Source organism: Hyla sarda, chromosome 1 (genome assembly GCF_029499605.1).
Source record: "Hyla sarda isolate aHylSar1 chromosome 1, aHylSar1.hap1, whole genome shotgun sequence".
NCBI classification, from domain to species: domain Eukaryota; kingdom Metazoa; phylum Chordata; class Amphibia; order Anura; family Hylidae; genus Hyla; species Hyla sarda.
This window is the reverse complement of record NC_079189.1, coordinates 105,883,515-105,904,715: the sequence shown is the minus strand read 5'-3', so window position 1 is coordinate 105,904,715 and position 21,201 is coordinate 105,883,515. Positions and strand designations below refer to the sequence as shown.

Sequence of the window (21,201 nt, the reverse complement as noted above, 5' to 3'; positions counted from 1 at the left end):
AGTGGGATTTGAACCCAAGTCCCCAGCACTGCAAGGCAACAGTGCTAACCACTGAGCCACCATGCTGCCCTTAACATACATCTGCTATGCATGGTTGCTAAAGTGGACAGAGATGTCAGCAGAGAGCACTGTGGTCGTGATGTCATCAGTGTTCCAAAAAGAAAGGAATTTCCTCTGTTGCATTCAGCAGCTAATAAGTACTGGAAGGATTAAGATTTTTTAATAGAAGTAATTTACAAATATGTTTAACTTTCTACCACCAGTTGATTTAAAAGAAAAAAGGTTTTCACCGGAGTACCCCTTTAAACATCCCAACTAAAGCTACTATGAGCTACTTATTGTTTTCTCTCCTAGGCTTTAGGAGAATCCTAGAGGCTTTCCGGCAGTGGAGCATCCCAGAATTGTTTTCGAAGCTTACTTCGGTGATACGATGCCTGCTCAGCAGACTGGAGCAGACTGGAGCAGCAGAGCGCCGATAACACTGATCAATGCTATGCTATCAGAAGATTGCATGTTATAGTCTCCTATTGGGACTTAAAAATGGTGTAAAAAAAGTTTTAAAAAAGTTAATGAATGTGAATTTACCCCTTCCATACTAAAAGTTTAAATCAGCCCCCTTTTCCCAAATTCCATATAAAATGTGTAAACATAATAAAAGTAAACATATGTGATATTACTGCGTGAGTAAATGTCTGAACTATAAAAATATGATGTTAATTAAATTGAATGTTAAATTAAATTGAATGAAAAAAAAAATCCAAATTCCCAAATTGTTTCTTTTTGGTCATTTTGTATACCCTAAAAAAATAATAAAATGCGATCAAAAAAGTCCTATAGAATGCGGAAAAATAAAAAAAGTTATAGGGGTCAGAAGATGACAATTTTAAACATACAAATTTTGGTGCATGTAGTTCTAATTTTTTAAAGTCGTAAAATAAAATAAAACCTGAATAAATATAAGGTGACATTTTTACCCCAAAGTACACTGCGTAGAAACGAGAACTGCTACAAATTACAAAATGGCATTTTTTATTTTGTCCCACGAATATATTTTTTTTTTCCTTGCCATAGATTTTGTGGTGAAATGACTGATGTAATTACAAAGTAAAATTGGTAGCGCATTAAACAAGCCCTCATATAGGTCTGTATGTGGAAAACTGTAAGCGTTATGATTTTTAGTAGGTGAGGAGGAAAAAAAACGGAAAAACCCTAAATCCTGAAAGGGTTGAGTTCCTGATCCTGACATTTCTATCCACTCAGACTTCGGCTACATTGTTGGAACATAGAGAATATGCCTCCTGTGCCAGAATTGGACAATAATAGTGCCTACAAATGGTGCTTTCCCGTGAAGTTTATTATAAATAAAAGAGGCTCCCAATATATTTGTGTGCAACTGGATTCCGCTCAATATTATTTTCATACTTGCGCTCTTTTTCATCCTGCTGACCATTTCACCCCTCTACTTAGGAAGATGCTTACACTAGAGCTCATAACTCCTCTATGGTCAGACAAAGACTTCAACTGTGTATTTCCTTTACTATGTCTTCAGGTGTGAGACTCCATTATCAAAGCTTACCTATTTATTGGATTACTACTCCTACTAGTTTCCTGCAAGAGGGAAACTTTCCTAGTTTTGTTGAGCAGTACAGGTTTATTCTTTTTTTTTTTGTCAGTGGGCCTTTTCACTTATTACTTACAGGGTGAGATCACATGCTTTTTCTTTTTTTTTGTAGTTATGTACCTATTTGATGAGGATTAAGATTTTGGTCCAGATTTTTTAATCTGAAGGTAAGATATGTAAGATGAGCTGTCATTGGTTACTACGGGCAAATCACACAGTTTTAATTGACAACCGATTAATAAATCAAGGCCTTTGTCTGCAAATATGCACAGTTAAATTCTCAATTTAACAGATGTTTGCTTTAGAGAGCTTAAAGGGCAGGGTATATCTATGTGACTAAGCCTCTGTCGTGTGCCTATATTATTCAAGGAGATTCTTCCCAAAAAGATATAATACTTGTGGACAGAATTAGACCAGAATATTAAGAGCTCACCAGCTTGGTATGGGAATGCTGAAAACATGCAACCTACCATGCCAAGCTCCATATGACGGTTACTGTATTGCTGTTTTACACAGAAATATTTTATGTGACTTAAATCAACAAATTTGGCTTTTTTAAAATTTAAAATATTTTATTAGTCTGGACAATTATGCATACAGTGATATCAAATATGCTAACCACTTGGTGCCCTAAATGGCTTAGTACAGTAGTCAGGGACACATGCACACATACAGTATGCTCAGTACAGTTAGGGACACATGCACACATACAGTATGCTCAGTACAGTTAGGGACACATGCACACATACAGTATGCTCAGTACAGTTAGGGACACATGTAAGTCCAGTAATGTGAGTGGCACATGTATTCTCAGTAATGTGAGTGGCACAGGACAGTCAGGGATACACACTCGTATGCTCAGGAGTCAGGACAGTCTGGAATACAAGCGCAGCTCATATGTTGAGTACAGTAAAGTACACATGCACACTTATACTCAGTACAGTCAAGGATAAAGCCTTTTTTCTCATTTCTACTATGTGATGATCAGAAAAGGTTGGTGCATTATCCAATGTATTGTTTTTCTGAGATAACATTTACGTTTGTAATACTATATAAAACTTTATTTTTGCCTAAAGAAATATGTTTTATTTTCCTTTTTTTTATGGCAAAGTTATGTGTGCATAATACATTGCTCAAATAGATAAATTTGTAATAAATGCATTAACTTCCAAAAAATAAATAAATACATTTATTTGAGCAAACTACATCAAGATACAATATTATGATGTTGTATGTTATTATTTTGAAACATTTTACACTTAGGGATGGCGAATATGTTAAACACGTGCACACAGTACAGTCGGGAACACATGCATTCAATACAGTCAGGGGCCCTCATATGCTCAGTACAGTCAGGGGCCCTCATATGCTCAGTACAGTCAGGGGCTCTCATATGCTCAGTACAGTCAGGGATGCTCATAAAGTCAGGAGCATGCATTGGCTCAGTATACTCAGGGACACAAGCACTCATTTGCCGCTATGCATTCTTGTACACATGATTGTATTTGCAGTCTGTGGTGCCTGTCTGCCAATTTGTTTGCCCATCCACCCACCTCTATGACCGTCATTCACCACTGGAAAGTAGCACTGGAGCCACCATTTCTCTTCTCAGAGAGCAGCTAAAGACTGGGGAGCTTAAAATGCAGCATTCTCATGTCTCATGTAAAGAGTGCATCATTTTGTTCTTCTGGATTCTCCCTTCTGTTTACAGAAGCCATTGCTGACCTTATTGTGGGCACAGTAGCACCTTCTGGTGTCTGCCAACATCTTGCCAGCTCCTCCTTCACACTGTAAATTGCACATGACAGTGAGTATGCACAATACACAGTACTCTCCTATGCCCACTGTGTGCCGTATAGCATCTGTGTAAGTGTTGTGCAGGGACAGAGGTCGCCCAACAGATCAGGTCGCCCAAAATTATTGAAAAAATAAAGACGAGCGGGGGTCAGGCGGCTGCGGGAGCGGCCGCTGCAGCACAGCAGTCATTCCAATTGCTGCCTGCGGATGCACTGCTTCCCAGTCAGTAGTCCCAGAAGCGCAGGGAAGCCACGGTGACGTCACATCACGCTGGGCATGACTGCCCCTGCATCTCCACAACATAAAGCTGAGACCCGAGCACCGCTGCTGAGCGCAGGCCGGATCTGTATTAACAGGAGCACCAGGCTCCTCCGGAAGCAAACTTGAGGTAAAATAAGATTTGTGGGGTGCCGAGGGGAGGCTGGTGAGAACAGAATAACAAAGATGGGTTGGGGGGGGCGAGGGTGAGGAGACCAAGGATGAGAGGGGGGGGGGTAGTTGTATATGTATGATTGATTGGGAGGGGGTGGAAAGCTGGGGGGTGTTGGAGAGGACAAAGGATGAGGGGGCGAGGGTGAGGAGACCAAGGATGGGGGGTGTGCATGTATGATTGATGGGGAGGGGGTGGAAGGCTGGGGGGTGTTGGAGAGGACCATGGATGGAGGAGAGGAGAACAAGGATGGAGGAGGCGAGGGTGAGGAGAACAAGGATGGAGGGGGCGAGGGTGAGGAGACCAAGGATGGGGGATTTGAGGAAACTGATTTTTTGTCCCAGTCCAGCCCTTGCATGAGGGGGTTATGGGGCCCCGAGGCATTTTTTTTTTCCATCAGTGTCCTCTGGTTTCTAGCTACACTTTAATAATTTAGTGAAAAAATTTTTTATTTTTATATTTTTCACTTTTTACAGGTTATACTATGCAGCAGTACATGCCATGACAGTATCTAATTTTTTAAATCAACTGGTTCCAGAACGTTAAACAGATTTGTAAATTACTTCTATTAAAAAAAATCTTAATCCTTCCAGTACTTCTCAGCCACTGTTTATTACAGAGGAAGTTGAGTCTGACCACAGTGCTCTCTGCTGACACCTCTGTCCGTATCAGGGACTGTCCAGAGTAGGAGAAAATCCCCATAGCAAACCTCTCCTGCTCTGGACAGTTCCTGACATGGACAGAGGTGTCAGCAGAAAGCACTGCGGTCAGACAAAAAAGAACACCTTAACTTGCTTTACAAATCTGTTTGACTTTCTGGCACCAGTTGATTTGAAAAAAATAAAATAAAAAATTTCCACCGGAGTACCCCTTTAATAAAATTTATGGGGAAACAAAAAATAAATATTTATGGGGCAAAAAAAAAAAAAAACACCATTTTGTATGTTTTGGGGGCTTTTGTTTCTAAGCAGTGCATTTTTCTGCATAAGTAAAACCTTATCTTTATTCTGTAGGTCTATGTGATTACAACGATATCCAAGTTATGTAGATTTTAATTATAACTTTTTTATGAAAATTTATGTTTAAAGTTGTCCTTTTGTCCTTAACATTTTTATTTTTCCACATTCGGAAATGTGTGAAGACTAATTTTCTGTGCTGTGATCTGTAGTTTCTATCAGCACCATTTTTGTTTTGATTAGACTCTTTGATGGATTTTTTTATTAATTTTTTTATGGTATATGAAGTGACCAAAATTTTGGACTTGGTATTGTTTTACAAACATTTTATATAATTAACATTGTATTTTATGAGTTCAGACATTTATGCATACCACATATCGTTAGGTTTATTTTTGTTTACATTATTTTATTTAACCACTTAAGGACCAAGGGCATACAGGTACGCCCTGATGTCCTGGTATTTAAAGGGGCACTCCGGTGGAAATTATTATTATTTTTTTTAATCAACTGGTGCCAGAAAGTTAAACAGATTTTTAAATTACTTCTATTAAAAAAAAAAATAACCCTTTCAGTACTTTTTAGCAGCTGTATGCTACAGAGGAAATGTATTTCTTTTTTGTCTTGTCCACGGCCCGTGCAAACCCCTGGGGAGTCCTGAGACCCCCCATGTTGGAGATTGCCGCAAATCTACGGTCAATTCACCCGGCGATTTGCGGCGATTCCGGGTCAATCGAGTCTCCCATGACCCAGAAAAGGAGGGTAAATGGGGCTGACCGAGACAGCCTCATTAACCCTTACCCAGCAGGATTGAGGTGGCACGGGTACCACCTCACGATCACGTGAATGATCGGTTAGAACTACAGACCAATCACTACCCTGCTGGGCAGTGATCGGGGCGGCGATTGGGGGCGATGATCAGGGCCGGTTGGGGTCTCCTACCTTTGCCTTGCCCAGTGGGGATCACCTCAGGAGCGGCAGCAGCGGACAGGAGCAGTAGGAGTGGTGGCAGCAGCAGTCCTGGCGGTGCAGGCAGCAGGATACAGCAGGAGGTGAAGCCTGTTCACCTCCTGATGTTGCTGAGCAACAACTCTCAGCATGCACAATCAAAGGGCATGCTGGAAGTTGTAGCTTTGTTGTGCTTCTAGCTGTTGCAAAACTACAACTCTCAGTATGCCATTCAGCTGTCAATGCTTGCTGAGAGTTGCAGTTTTGCAACAGCTGAACGCTCACTGGTTGTTTCGCAACCAGTGTGCCTCCAGCTGTGGCAAAAATACAACTACCAGCATGCAATGAGGGAACGTGCATGCTGGGAGTTCTAGTTTTGCAACAGCTGGAGGCACACTGGTTGCGAAACACTGAGTTAAGTAACAAACTCTGTTTCCCAACCAATGTGCCTCCAGCTGTTGCACAACTCCCAGCATATATGGTCTGTCAGTGCATGCTGGGAGTTGTGGTTCGCAACAGCTGGATGTTTGCCCCCTCCTCCATGTGAATGTACAGGGTACATTCACATGGGCGGGAGTTTACAGCGAGATTTCTGCTGCAAGTTTGATATGCAGCAAATTTTTCGCCGCAGCTCAAACTCACTGTAAACCCACGCCAGTGTGAATGTACCCTAAAAACACTACACTACACCACACCTACACAAAATAAAAAGTAAAACACTACATATACACACCCTTACACAGCCCCTCCCCCCCCCCCCCCAAACACAATAAAATAAACAACATCTTGTACGGCACTGTTTCCAAAACGGAGCCTCCAGCTGTTGTAAAACAACAACTCCCAGTATTGCTGGACAGCCACTGACTGTCAAGGCATGCTGGGAGTTTGTCATCAGCTGGAGACATCCTATTTGGGAAACACTTATGTAGGGTATTTTGGTGGCGTATGCAAATCCCCAATTTAGGCCTCAAATGCGCATAGCGCTCCATCGCTTTGGAGCCATGTTGTATTTCAAGGCAACAGTTTAGAGCGACATATGGGGTATTTCCGTACTTGGGAGAAACTGTGTTACAAATTGGCTCTTACAAAGCTCCCCTACAAATGTGTCATTCACAGCTCCCCCATAAGTGTGTCATTCACAGCTTGCCCATAAGTGTGTCATGCACAGCTCCCCATAACAGTGTTCATTCACAGCTCCCCATAACAGTGTTCATTCACAGCTCCCCCATAAGTGTGTCATTCACAGATCCCCCATAAGTGTGTCATTCACAGATCCCCCATAAGTGTCATTCACAGATCCCCCATAAGTGTGTCATTCACAGCTCCCCCATAAGGGTGTGATTCACAGCTCCCCCAGAACAGTGTTCATTCACAGCTCCCCCAGAAGTGTGTCATTACAGATCCCCCATAAGTGTGTCATTCACAAATCCCCCATAAGTGTGTCATTCACAGCTCCCCCACAACAGTGTGCATTCACAGCTCCCCCATAAGTGTGTCATTCACAGATCCCCCATAAGTGTGTCATTCACAGATCCCCCATAGGTGTGTCATTCACAGCTCCCCATAACAGTGTTCATTCACAGCTCCCCCATAAGTGTGTCATTCACTGATCTCCTATACGTGTGTCATTCACAGATCCCCCGTAAGTGTGTCATTCGCAGCTCTCCCATAACAGTGTTCATTCACAGCTCCCCCATAAGTGTGTCATTCACAGATCCCCCATAAGTGTGTCATTCAAAGATCCCCATAAGTGTGTCATTCACAGCTCCCCCATAACAATGTTCATTCACAGCTCCCCATAAGTGTGTCATTCACAGATCCCCCATGAATGTTTCATTCACAGCTCCCCCATAAGTGTGTCATTCACAGCCCCCCCATAAGTGTGTCATTCACAGCTCCCCATAACAGTGTTCATTCACAGCTCCCCCATAAGTGTGCCATTCACAGCTCTCCCATAACAGTGTTCATTCACAGCACCCCCATAAGTGTGTCATTCACAGCTCCTCCATAAGTGTGTCATTCACAGCTCCCCCAAAAGCGTGCCATTCACAGCTCCCCATAAGTGTGTCATTCACAGCTCCCCATAACAGTGTTCATTCACAGCTCCCCATAACAGTGTTCATTCACAGCTCCCCCATAAGTGTGTCATTCACAGATCCCCCATGAGTGTGTCATTCACAGATCCCCATAAGTGTAATTCACAGATCCCCCATAAGTGTGTCATTCACAGCTCCCCATAAGGGTGTAATTCACAGCTCCCCCATAACAGTGTTCATTCACAGCTCCCCCATAAGTGTATCATTCACAGCTCCTACATAAGTGTGTCATTCACAGCTCCCCCAAAGTGTGTCATTCATAGCTCCCCCATAAGTGTGTCATTCACAGCTCCCCATAACAGTGTGCATTCACAGCTCCCCATAACAGTGTGCATTCACAGCTCCCCCATAAGTGTGTCATTCACAGATCCCCCATAAGTGTCATTCACAGATCCCCCATAAATGTGCCATTCACAGCTCCCCATAACAGTGTTCAGTCACAGCTCCCCATAACAGTGTTCATTCACAGCTCCCCCATAAGTGTGTTATTCCCAGATCCCCCATAAGTGTGTCATTCACAGATCCCCCATAAGTGTCATTCACAGATCCCCCATAAGTGTGTCATTCACAGCTCCCCCATAACAGTGTTCATTCACAGCTCCCCCATAAGTGTTTCAATCACAGATCCCCAATAAGTGTGTCATTCACAGATCCCCAATAAGTGTGTCATTCACTGATCTCCTATACGTGTGTCATTCACAGATCCCCCGTAAGTGTGTCATTCGCAGCTCTCCCATAACAGTGTTCATTCACAGCTCCCCCATAAGTGTGTCATTCACAGATCCCCCATAAGTGTGTCATTCAAAGATCCCCATAAGTGTGTCATTCACAGCTCCCCCATAACAATGTTCATTCACAGCTCCCCATAAGTGTGTCATTCACAGATCCCCCATGAATGTTTCATTCACAGCTCCCCCATAAGTGTGTCATTCACAGCCCCCCCATAAGTGTGTCATTCACAGCTCCCCATAACAGTGTTCATTCACAGCTCCCCCATAAGTGTGCCATTCACAGCTCTCCCATAACAGTGTTCATTCACAGCACCCCCATAAGTGTGTCATTCACAGCTCCTCCATAAGTGTGTCATTCACAGCTCCCCCAAAAGCGTGCCATTCACAGCTCCCCATAAGTGTGTCATTCACAGCTCCCCATAACAGTGTTCATTCACAGCTCCCCATAACAGTGTTCATTCACAGCTCCCCCATAAGTGTGTCATTCACAGATCCCCCATGAGTGTGTCATTCACAGATCCCCATAAGTGTAATTCACAGATCCCCCATAAGTGTGTCATTCACAGCTCCCCATAAGGGTGTAATTCACAGCTCCCCCATAACAGTGTTCATTCACAGCTCCCCCATAAGTGTATCATTCACAGCTCCTACATAAGTGTGTCATTCACAGCTCCCCCAAAGTGTGTCATTCATAGCTCCCCCATAAGTGTGTCATTCACAGCTCCCCATAACAGTGTGCATTCACAGCTCCCCATAACAGTGTGCATTCACAGCTCCCCCATAAGTGTGTCATTCACAGATCCCCTATAAGTGTCATTCACAGATCCCCCATAAATGTGCCATTCACAGCTCCCCATAACAGTGTTCAGTCACAGCTCCCCATAACAGTGTTCATTCACAGCTCCCCCATAAGTGTGTTATTCCCAGATCCCCCATAAGTGTGTCATTCACAGATCCCCCATAAGTGTCATTCACAGATCCCCCATAAGTGTGTCATTCACAGCTCCCCCATAACAGTGTTCATTCACAGCTCCCCCATAAGTGTTTCAATCACAGATCCCCAATAAGTGTGTCATTCACAGATCCCCAATAAGTGTGTCATTCACAGCTCCCCCATAACAGTGTTCATTCACAGCTCCCCCATAAGTGTGTCATTCACAGATCCCTCATAAGTGTGTCATTCACAGATCCCCCATAAGTGTGTCACTCACAGCTCCCCCATAACAGTGTTCACTCACAGCTCCCCCATAAGTGTGTCATTCACAGATCCCCTATAAGTGTGTCATTCACAGATCCTCTATAAGTGTGTCATTCACAGATCCCCCATAACAGTGTTCATTCACATCTCCCCATAAGTGTCATTCACAGATCCCCCATAAATATTTTATTCACAGATCCCCCATAAATGTTTCATTCACAGATCCCCCTATAAGTATGTTATCTAAGGAACCCCCATAACAGTGTGTGATTTGCACATCCCACAAAGGTGTATCATCTTAAGATCCCCCATAAATTCCTCATCCAGAGATCCCCCATAAGTGTGTCATCCACAGATCCCCCTATAACAGTGTATCATCTACAAATCCCAATAACAGCCATCTACAGATTATGCATGGCAGTGATTCTGGGGTCTGATTCTGGGGTTTAGATTATGCGGGGCAGTGATACTGGGGTCGGATTCTGGGGTCTGTATTATGTGGGGCGTGATACTGTGGTCTTATTCTGGGGTCTGTATTATGGTGGGGTCTAATTCTGGGGTCTGTATTATGGTGCGGTCTGATTCTGGTGTCTGTATTATGATGGGTGGTGATCCTGGGGTCAGTATTATAGTGGGGTCTGATTCTGGAGTGTGTATTATGGTGAGGTTTGATTCTGGGGTCTGTATTAGTGTGGGTGGTGACTGGGGTCTTTATTATGGTGGGGACTGATTCTGGGGTCTTTATTATGGTGGGTCTGGTTCTGGGGTCTGTATTATGGTGGAGTCTGATTGTGGGGTCTGTATTATGTTGGGGTCTGATTCTGGAGTCTGTATTATGGTATAGTCTGATGGTGGGTGGTGATTCTGGGGTCTATATTATGGTGGGTGGTGATTCTGGGGTCTGTATTATGTTGGGAACTGATTCTGGGGTCTGTATTACGGTGGTGATTCTGGGGACTGTATTATGGTGGGTGGTGATTCTGGGGTCTGTATTATGGTGGGGTCTGATCCTGGGGTCTGTATTATGGTGGGAACTGATTCTGGGGTCTGTATTATGGTGGGGACTGATTCTGGGGTCTGTATTATGGTGAGGTTTGATTCTGGGGTCTGTATTATGATGAGGTCTGTATTATGCAGGGCAGTGATTCTTGGGTCTGCTTTATGCAGGGTGGTAATACCTGGGTTTGTATTATGCAGGGTGGTGATACTGGGGTCTGTATTATGCAGGGTGCTGATACTGGGGTCTGTATTATGCAGGGTGGTGATACTGGGTCTGATTCTGGGGGTCTGTATTATGCAGGGTGTAATACAGGGGTCTGTATTATGGTGGGGTCTGATTCTGGGGTCTGTATTACGTGGGGGAAATTATACTGGGGTCGGATTCTGGGGTTTGTTTTATGGTGGGGTCTGATTCTGGGGTCTGTATTATGGTGGGAAATGATTTTGGGGTCTGTATTATGGTGGGGACTGAATCTGGGGTCTGTATTACAGTGAGGTTTGATTCTGGGGTCTGTATTATGATGAGGTCTGTATTATGCAAGGCAGTGATTCTTGGGTCTGCTTTATGCAGGGTGGTGATACTGGGGTCTGTATTATGCACGGTGGTGATACTGGGGTCTGTATTATGCAAGGCGGTGATACTGGGTCTGATTCTGGGGTCTGTATTATGCAGAGTGTGATACTGGGGTCTGTATTATGGTGGGGTCTGATTCTGGGGTCTGTATTACATGGGGCAGTGATACTGGGGTCGGATTCTGGAGTTTGTTTTATGCTGGGGTCTGAGTCTGGGGTCTGCATTAAAATGCTTATCCATGCTTAACAAATAATTTTGAATGTTGTGGGCAATCCCCTCTCTTTGTATTGTTTTCACTGTAAGTTCTTTACAGCAGGGACAATATTTTGGAAACATTCAGAAAAAAAAAAAAAAACTGTGACAAGCCACATCCCTGCATACCCCACCCACGGTAAGTCACATCCATAATAAATCCAAGCCCATATTTCTGACACACCAAGTGACGTCAATTTTTTTTTTTTGGCACAGCACTACCAAAGGGTTGCCTGTCCCTGATACAGTGGCTGAATGACACAGCATGGAGATGTTGGCAGAATGAGGAGACCATACAATGGCTGAATGACACAGCATGGAGGTGTTGGCAGCATGAGGAGACCATATAGTGGTTGAATGACACAGCTTGGAGGTGTAGGCAGCATGAGGAGAACATAAAGTGGCTGAATGACACAGCCTGGAGCTGGCAGCAGCATGAGTAGACCATATAGTGTCTGAATGGCACAGCCTGGAGTTGGTAGAAGCATGAGTAGACAGCAGTATGAGTAGACACAATCTCTAAGATTAAAATAATAATTTTTAAATTTGATTTGAAGATTTATGGTAGCTAGTGCTACCATAAATTTTTTTAGGCCCAATTTCTAGGCCCAGGCCTAGCAGCATCAGTAAACCATTTATTGGCTGAATGACACAACCTGGAGGTGGCTGAATCATGAGGAGGACTATATCATGGCAGAATGGCACAGCCTGGAGGTGGCTGAAGCATGAGGAGACCATATAATGGCTGAATGACACAGCCTGGAGTTGGCTGAAGCATGAGGAGACCATTGAAATTTAAGATTTTTATATGTAAATTTAAGATTTTGAAATTGAAATAGAGGATTTTGAAATTGAAATTTTAACTCCCAAGTTTTAGTGTCCCAGGTCCAGGCGTGTGGGTACAAAGGACCAGATCTGACAAGGAGTCACATGTCACCACAATGACAGAGCCCAGAGGTGGCATCAGTATGAGAAGACCATATAGTGGCTGAATGACTACCTATAGTTTGTGGCAGCATGGAGAGACCAGAAAGTGGCTGAATGGCACAGCCTGGAGGTGGCTGAAGCATGAGGAGACCATATAGTGGCTGAATGGAACAGCCTAGAGTTTGTGGCAGCATGAAGAGACCATATAGCAACTAAATGGCACAGTCTGGCATATGTGGTAGCATGAGGATACCATATAGTGGCTGAATTGCTCAGCCTGTAGTTGGCTGAAGCATGAGGCTCCCATATAGTGTCTGAATGAGACAGTCTGAAAGTGGCAGCAGCGGCATATGGAGTCCCGAAAGTGACCCTAATGAAGAGAAATTTCTGAAACTGGCGACCAGCACCTTAATTATGTTTTGCAATATCCATGGCAGCACAATGACAGAGCCTGGAGGTGGTAGCATCAGCATGAGGAGACCATAGAGCAGCACAATTAGAGAGCCTGAAGGTGGCAACATCAACATGAGGAGACCATATGACGGCACAATGACAGTGACTGGAGGTGGTAGCATCAGCATGAGGAGACCATATTGCGGCACAATCACAGAGCCTGGAGGTGGTATCATTAGCATGAGGAGAACATAGAGCAGCACAATGAGAGAACCTGGAGGTGGCAGCATCAGCATGAAGAGACCCTAGAGCAGTACAATTAGAGAGCCTGGAGGTGGCAACATCAACATGAGGAGACCATATGGTTGCCCAATGACAGTGCCTGGAGGTGGTAGCATCAGCCTGAGGAGACCATATGGTGGCACAATGACAGAGCATGGAGGCGGTAGCATCAGCATGAGGAGACCATAGAGCAGCACAATTAGAGAGCTTGGAGGTGGCAGAATCAGCATAAGGAGACCATATGGTGGCACAATGACAGAGTGGGGAGGTGGTAGCATTAGCATTAAGACACCATAGAACAGCACAATCAGAGACCCTGAAGGTGGCAGCATCAGCATGAGGAGACCATATGTTGGCACATTGACAGAGCCTGGAGGTGGTAGCATTAGCAAGAAGAGACCCTAGAGCAGTACAATGACAGAGCCTGGAGGTGTTAGCCTTAGCATGAGGAGACCATATAGCAGCACAATGACAGAGCCTTGAGGTGGCAGCAGCAGCATGAGGACCATGCCAACTGAGGGTTGAGTCTGAGGAACCCACCGACTGTTAACTGGGGGTATTGGATGTCACTTGGGATGAAGTGGATGACCGAGTGAATCAATCAATCATGGCTGCTGGGTTGCTGGTCGAGACACAACTGCTAGCTGACACCGGGAGCTCAGACCTCTCGCTGAGACTCCGGCTGCCATGCACCCCTACTCTGCTGCGACCTCTGCCTCCGCCTGATGAATTTAGGCCTCTGCCACTCCAGTGTGCACTTTCTGGCACTACTCTGCCTGACATACTTATTGCGTATATGAGGGGAGCACAAAACACTTCACTACGCTTAAAACAGTATTTGTCTAGAACAGCAGCAGGTGTGTAGTATTGTCTGTCCTTTCACAGTATATAGGCCCTTGACATATTAACAGGTACAAAATAGTACACTACTTATGTGTAGTTATGTGGTATGCACTTATGAGGGCAGAAAAATGCACTTCAGTACACTTAAAAAAGTATCTGAGTACAACACCAGCCGGTGAGTACTTTTGCCTAGACTTTCACAGTATGTAGGCCCTTGAGGGTTTAACAGGTACAAAATAGTACACTACTTAGATGTAGGTATGTGGTATGCACTTATGAGTGCAGAAAAATGTGGTACAGTACGCTTAAAAAATTTATTTTAGTAAAACACCAACCAGTGATTACTTTTGCTTGGACTTTCACAGTATCTAGGCCCTTGAAGGTTTAACAGGTACAAAATAGTACACTACTTAGATGTACCTATGTGGTATGCACTTATGAGTGCAGAAAAATGTGGTACAGTACGCTTAAAAAATTTATTTTAGTAAAACACCAACCAGTGATTACTTTTGCTTGGACTTTCACAGTATCTAGGCCCTTGAGGGTTTAACAGGTACAAAATAGTACACTACTTAGATGTACGTATGTGGTATGCAATTATGAGGGCAGAAAAATGCGGTACAATGCGCTTAAAAAAATATACATTAGTAAAACACCAACCGGTGATTACTTTTGCCTGGACTTTCACAGTATCTAGGCCCTTGAGGGTTTAACAGGTACAAAATAGTACACTGCTTAGATGTACGTATGTGGTATGCAATTATGAGGGCAGAAAAATGCGGTACAATACACTTAGTACAATACACTTAAAAAAACGTATATTAGTAAAACACCAACCGGTGATTACTTTTGCCTGGACTTTCACAGTATCTAGGCCCTTGACAGGTTAACAGGTACAAAATAGTACACTACTTAGATGAAGTATGTGGTATGCACTTATGAGGGCGGAAAAAGTGCTACTGTACACTTAAAAAATTATTTGAATAAAACACCAGCTGGTGATTACCTTTGGCTGTCCTTTCAGTGTATGTAGGCCCTTGACAGATTAACAGGTACAAAATAGTACACCACTTAGATGTAGGTATGTGGAATGCACTTATGAGGGCAGAAAAATGTGCTACAGTTAGCTAAAAAAATATATATATATATATATATATTTGCCCACAACACCAGCAGTACACAACATTGGTGCAGACACAGTCACTGTGTACTAAACCCAAAATTGCAAAAAGACTCTCTCTCAAATACTATTAGGAATGGACTGCTGTGGATGGATTATACCGTCTACAGACTAGTATAACCAGCAGACCAGTTGTTGTGGAACAAAGACACAGATTTGGCCTAAAAAATATTTCTCCCTCTTCTGAAAACCTTTCTGCAGCTGAGGCAACATACAGCTCTCTGCCCCTCTATGTAATACAAAGCTGTTCACAGTGACTGAGGGCAGTGACTGAGGGGTTAATCGCTGCAGTAAGAATTTCGGGACAACGCCCCTTTCTTCCATGGTCACGCCCCCTTTTTTTTTTTTTTTTTTTTGTGCAACACAATTTAGATGCAAAACCCGAGAAAAAAGAGTCGGGATCACGTTAGTAAATAAACCCTAATTGCTAATAGCAGAATGCGTCCGTAAGGTAGGAAATACATCCCTATTTTTGCTTTCAATTTTCAGTTTTTTTTCATTGAGTTTATTTAGAGATGGGCGAATTGAAGCTGACAAAGTCGAATTTGTTCCGAATTTCATGAAAAATTTTATTCTGAACGAATCCGAATTTCCTCGCGCTTCGTGATAACAAATCGCTTTATTTACTACATTTTGTGTGGGCCGGGGGGCAAAAATGATGGCAACACGTGTGGGAACATGAGGCAAGGAAGTCTAGGAAGGCTGGTAGGAAGGATCCCCTTGAATCCCATGGCAGCATGTAGCCTATCAGCAGCCAGCCCTGTGATGTCACAGCCCTATATATTCAGCAGTCATTGCCGAAGACGGGCATTGCCGAGAGCAGTCACTGTGTGGTCACTAATCAGCGTTACTGACAATACAGATCAGCACAGAGAAAATCCATTGACTTCAAGCCCACATCACTGCAGGCAGGCAGGGAGAGTTTAGAAGTTGTTTCACAGTCTGCCAATTGAGATCATCACAGGAAGCACTCCCCATTCAAAGACTGCAAACAACCATAGTGCAGGCATGCACACCCAAACTCATGTCATTGGGCCTCTCTGCGGCAGTGATTCTAATAGTGACGCCTGTAATCTGCATGTCATACTGAATAATTACCCCAGCACACTCCCTATGCGCATTACGGCAAGGCAAAGTGTTCTACACCCCTATTGAGGCTCTCTGTAACCCAGAAATAGCCCTTTTAATAGCAGTTCACCACAAATATATTCGGATCAAACCAAATATTTTCTGAAAAATTTGGCAAATTGGCCGAATCGAATTTTTGAAAAATTTTATGCATAAAATTACAACACAAAAAAGTAACTTTTCTTATGGACAGTCGCAGCTGTCCGAATGGCATCAAGGTTACTGTAGACACAAAAACGCAAGCAGGCTCAGCCCCAAAATATTTCTAATGGGGTGCCAACCCATGTACCATATTGTACATCCAACAAGAAGAAAAAAGAAGTACACTATGTAGCGCACACCCAATATCTCACAAAAAATATAGCAATCTTTATTTAAATTACAAAACACATCCAATGAGACAGATACACATTTTAAAACATTTTAAAAGGCATAAAAACGCCCTCCCACAACAGGGAGAAGCACATTGGACCCCTCCTAGGGCACCTGAATAATCTGTATCCCCGATACTGTCTCATACATATATCCCAAATATGTTAATAATAGTTTCAATACACAGATATATTCCAGAGACAATACATTAAATACAACCTTAAACAAAATTCATATATGTTAACAATAAATACGACCTGATAAGTAGCAATCCTACATATACACTGGAAATTAGAGGAACCAGAGACGGTATGCAATGGCAGTCAGTTGGAGCAGGTGCCCTCCTGAAACCCTGCGCGTTCCATCACCTGTGGGTGACTTCATCAGGGGTGATTTTATAATATAATAATATAAAATATAATAATACACTGCTGCTCAAGGAGGGTGTACTTTGCGGTGGGAACACTTCAGTAACCACTTGACAACCAGATTGAACACATGTGCCATGCAGGGCGCATTGGCTCAGGCTTCCTTATCGCAGTGCAGACAAGATGTTCTTCCCATTGTCAGTCACCATGGTTCCTCTTCCAGTTTTCGTGGAGTAAACCATGATTTTATTTCTTGATGAATGACTGTTAGCAGTTTCTCCCCTGTGTGACTCCATTCGCCAAGACAAACCATGTGAAGAACAGCATGACACCGCCGTGCCCTGCACACATGGTATGCTGGAGGGGCACTGAGACTTGTCCGTGCAGTGGAGGCTGAGGACACGGTGGTGGATAATGAGGCGGAGTCGAACACTGTTACAGGACCAACGGCCTGAGAGCGTGGAGGAGGAAGCGGCGTGACCTGTCCAAGTTGGTGTTGTGGCTGTGCAGGAACCACATTTACCCAGTGGGGCATAAAGGACATATATTGTCCCTGATCCACAAAATTGGACGCGGCTGGTACTGCCTTTTTCGCAAAGAAATCACGGCTTGGGACTCTCCACCTCGGTTTGGCACAAGCCATCAGTTCTCTGAAAGATGCAGAGTCCACCACTTGAAAAGGGAGGGACTGCAGCACCAGCAACTTGGACCGGAGCACATTCAGCTTCTGCGCCATTGGATGAGTGGGCGCATACTGTTGTTTCTTGGACATGGCTTCGCCGATGGATTGCTGGCGGAATGACTGACTCAAAGTAGGAAGAGCAGGAGCATCTGGAGCATCTGGGTATGACAGACAGCTCCCTTCGGCTGAGGCGGTGGAGCCTAGGCTGACTGAATCAGGGAGCGGCGTGCCACTGGGTGATGCAGCAGGCAGCTTCATGGTGATGCTGCATATGTTGACTTAGGGCCGTGGTGCCAACATTGGGACCCTGGCCACGCTTCACCTTCTGCTGGTGCATCTTTCGTGTGGCCATGTTAACCTCCTCCAGATGCTTGATGAAAAACTGCCACACTGCCAAGTAGCTGATTTCCCCCCCAACAGTCTGCACTGATTAACTGCTACTGCCACCAACTCCAGGAACCCCTTTTCCACTACCTCCCGGGAAGATAGGCTGCCGCAAAGCAGGTGGTCTACCCCGGGCACCAGTCTTCCCACTTCTGCCACCATGCTGACTGTCAACCATGCTACCACCTTGCTGGCTCAGCTGCTGCCTTACGGGCAACGTGGAACCCTCTTCTCCTGATGATGAAGCCCCTTCTCACCTTGCTCCCATATGCGATCAGCTTCATCATAAATGAGTTGTGTCTACACATCACTGATGTCCCCCTCAGGTTCCTCAACAGTGTCTGCTTCAGGAGCCTGAACGCTCACAACAGCAACTCCCACACCACTCTGCTCCTCACTATTTGCCTGCCTAGCAAAGGAAGCAGCGGATGTCTCCCCCACTTCTTGGCTGGGCAGTAGCTGCTCACTTTCCTCTAGTAGATCGTCCTCACTAAATAGTGGAGCTGAACCAACAGCATACAATACTTCTGTGGGGGAGGGAACAGCATAGGAAAGAGGCAATGGGAGGACAGGGACTGCTACTGGGCCATGCCAACTGAGGGTTGTGTCTGAGGAACCCACCAACTGTTGACTAGGGGTGTCAGATGTCACTTGTGATGAAGTGGATTACCGAGTTAACCAATGATGGCAGATGGGTTGCTGGTCGAGACACAACCGCTAGCTGACACTCGGAGCTAAGGCCTCTCGCTGCGACTCCTGCTGCCACTGGCCCTTATCTTCTGCTACCTTTGCCTGCGCCTGATGAATTTAGGCCTCTGCCACTCCTCTGAGCATGTTCTGGCACTTATCTGCCTGACATAATTAGTTGAGGGGAGGACAATGCGCTCCACTTCTCTTAAAACAGTATTTGTCTAGAACACCAGCAGATGTGTACTTTTGGCTGGCCTTTCACAGTAACTAGAACCTTAAGACTTTAACAGGAACAAAATGGTACACCATGTAGATGTACGTATTTGGTATGCACTTATGAGGGGAGTACAATACGCTTCACTACACTTAAAACAGCATTTATCTACAACACCAGCATGTGTGTACATTTGGCTGGCTTTTCACAGTAACTAGGCCCTTAAGACTTTAACAGGAACAAAATCGTACACCACCTATGTATGCACAGGTTACAGTTAATAGAGGAAAATATACTCCGCTACGCAACCTGTATTAGGCCCTAATTTCAGGTGATTATGGCTTTTAGTGCTCTGCTCACCCTAACTGTCTGGCTACTGTTAGCTTTTCAGTTGTTGTTCACACCAATGCTGTAGCACACAGTCGCTGTGTAGTACACCCAAAATTGCACTCTCTCAATCTCTCTATCAGTGCTTCTAGGCTGTATTTGGGCTTGTGGTGAATCATTGCTGTAAAAATGTGTTTCTGTGCAACACACACTGGTCTCTGTCCCTCTCTCTCTCTCTCTGCAATAAAATGCTGATGTGACAGGGTGCAAGATGGCTGCCGATTATATAGGGCTGTGAAATCACAGGGGTTGCTGGCTGCTGATAGGCTGCATGTGATTCAGGGTCATCCCACCTACCCGTCTTCTCACCTTCCCAGAGTTCCGTGCCCCATGTCTTGACATGTGGAGCCACCATCTTAGATGCCCTGGAGCCTGGACCGCACTAAATGGAGTTTAATGAAGCGATTTGTGCCATCGATTTTTTTCCTGAAATTCGTAACGAATTTGGATTTGTCAGATTCAATTCACTCATCTCTACTTGTAACATTGCTGCAGACAAATCAGCGTACACTGAGATATCCTGGAAAGGGTCTGGCAAGCCGTTATTCCATCAAGAATATTCTATCACATGTTCCTTAATGGTGAAGAAATGGACCCTAATATTTCTCTGGGAACAGAATCATCAAGGTGACGAGGTCTAGGTATCCTGTCTGCATGGTCAACCTCTAGATCTTGAATCAAGCAGTTAGGAAGGACCACTTTAATTACAGAGCAGACATAGGCTGGGATATCAGCAGGGAGAACTAATTGAGGGACCCCCTGCAACTTAATAGCTTGTTGCGGCGGCTCCTGTCTTCCAGGTCCGCCACCTTGGACCTGAGCTGCGCAACTTCTTCCTCTAACTCATTGTGAGAGTCAATCAGTAGATTATGAGACTCCAAGAACTCTTCAAACTTGGTTTCAATATGATCAACAGGATTTCCCAAGTCCTCTACAGTAGTATTCAGAGGAGAATAGAGTGAATAAATTGCAAGTCCAGTAAGAACAAATGCTTTAAGGCTATTAGCATTTATTTCATGGCCACATCAGTGAGAGAGGAGATAGAGACTGTAAAGGCTTCCAACATTCCCAGCCCTGTACCAGCAGTGGAAATATAGGTCCTGGGGCCATATGTGTTACGCCTAGCGCTCCGGGTCCCCGCTCCTCCCCGGAGCGCTCACGGCGTCTCTCTCCCTGCAGCGCCCCGGTCAGTCCCGCTGACCGGGAGCGCTGCACTGACATGGCCGTCGGGGATGCGATTCGCACAGCGGGACGCGCCCGCTCGCGAATCGCATCCCAGGTCACTTACCCGTCCCGGGCCCCTCCTGTCATCTGCTGGCGCGCGCGGCTCCGCTCTCTAGGGCGCGCGCGCGCCAGCTCTCTGAGACTTAAAGGGCCAGTGCACCAATGATTGGTGCCTGGCCCAATTAGCTTAATTGGCTTCCACCTGCTCCCTGGCTATATCTGATCACCTCCCCTGCACTCCCTTGCCGGATCTTGTTGCCTTGTGCCAGTGAAAGCGTTTAGTGTTGTCCAAAGCCTGTGTTACCTGAACTCCTGCTATCCATCTTGACTACGAACCTTGCCGCCTGCCCCGACCTTCTGCTACGTCTGACCTTGCCTCTGCCTAGTCCTTCTGTCCCACGCCTTCTCAGCAGTCAGCGAGGTTGAGCCGTTGCTAGTGGATACGACCTGGTTGCTACTGCCACAGCAAGACCATCCCGCTTTGCGGCGGGCTCTGGTGAACACCAGTAGCCTCTTAGAACCGGT

General features: G+C 44.9%; 1 long non-coding RNA gene across 1 annotated transcript in view; it reads left to right on the top strand.

The window, feature by feature from the left end:
- The first annotated feature begins 2,454 nt into the window (after positions 1-2,454).
- LOC130302234 (uncharacterized) overlaps positions 2,455-21,201 on the top strand; it is a 65,916-nt gene continuing 47,169 nt past the window's right edge. Inside the window, exon 1 of the long non-coding RNA XR_008852525.1 lies at positions 2,455-2,614. This is a non-coding gene — a long non-coding RNA (uncharacterized LOC130302234). The remainder of the gene's footprint in view (positions 2,615-21,201) is intronic.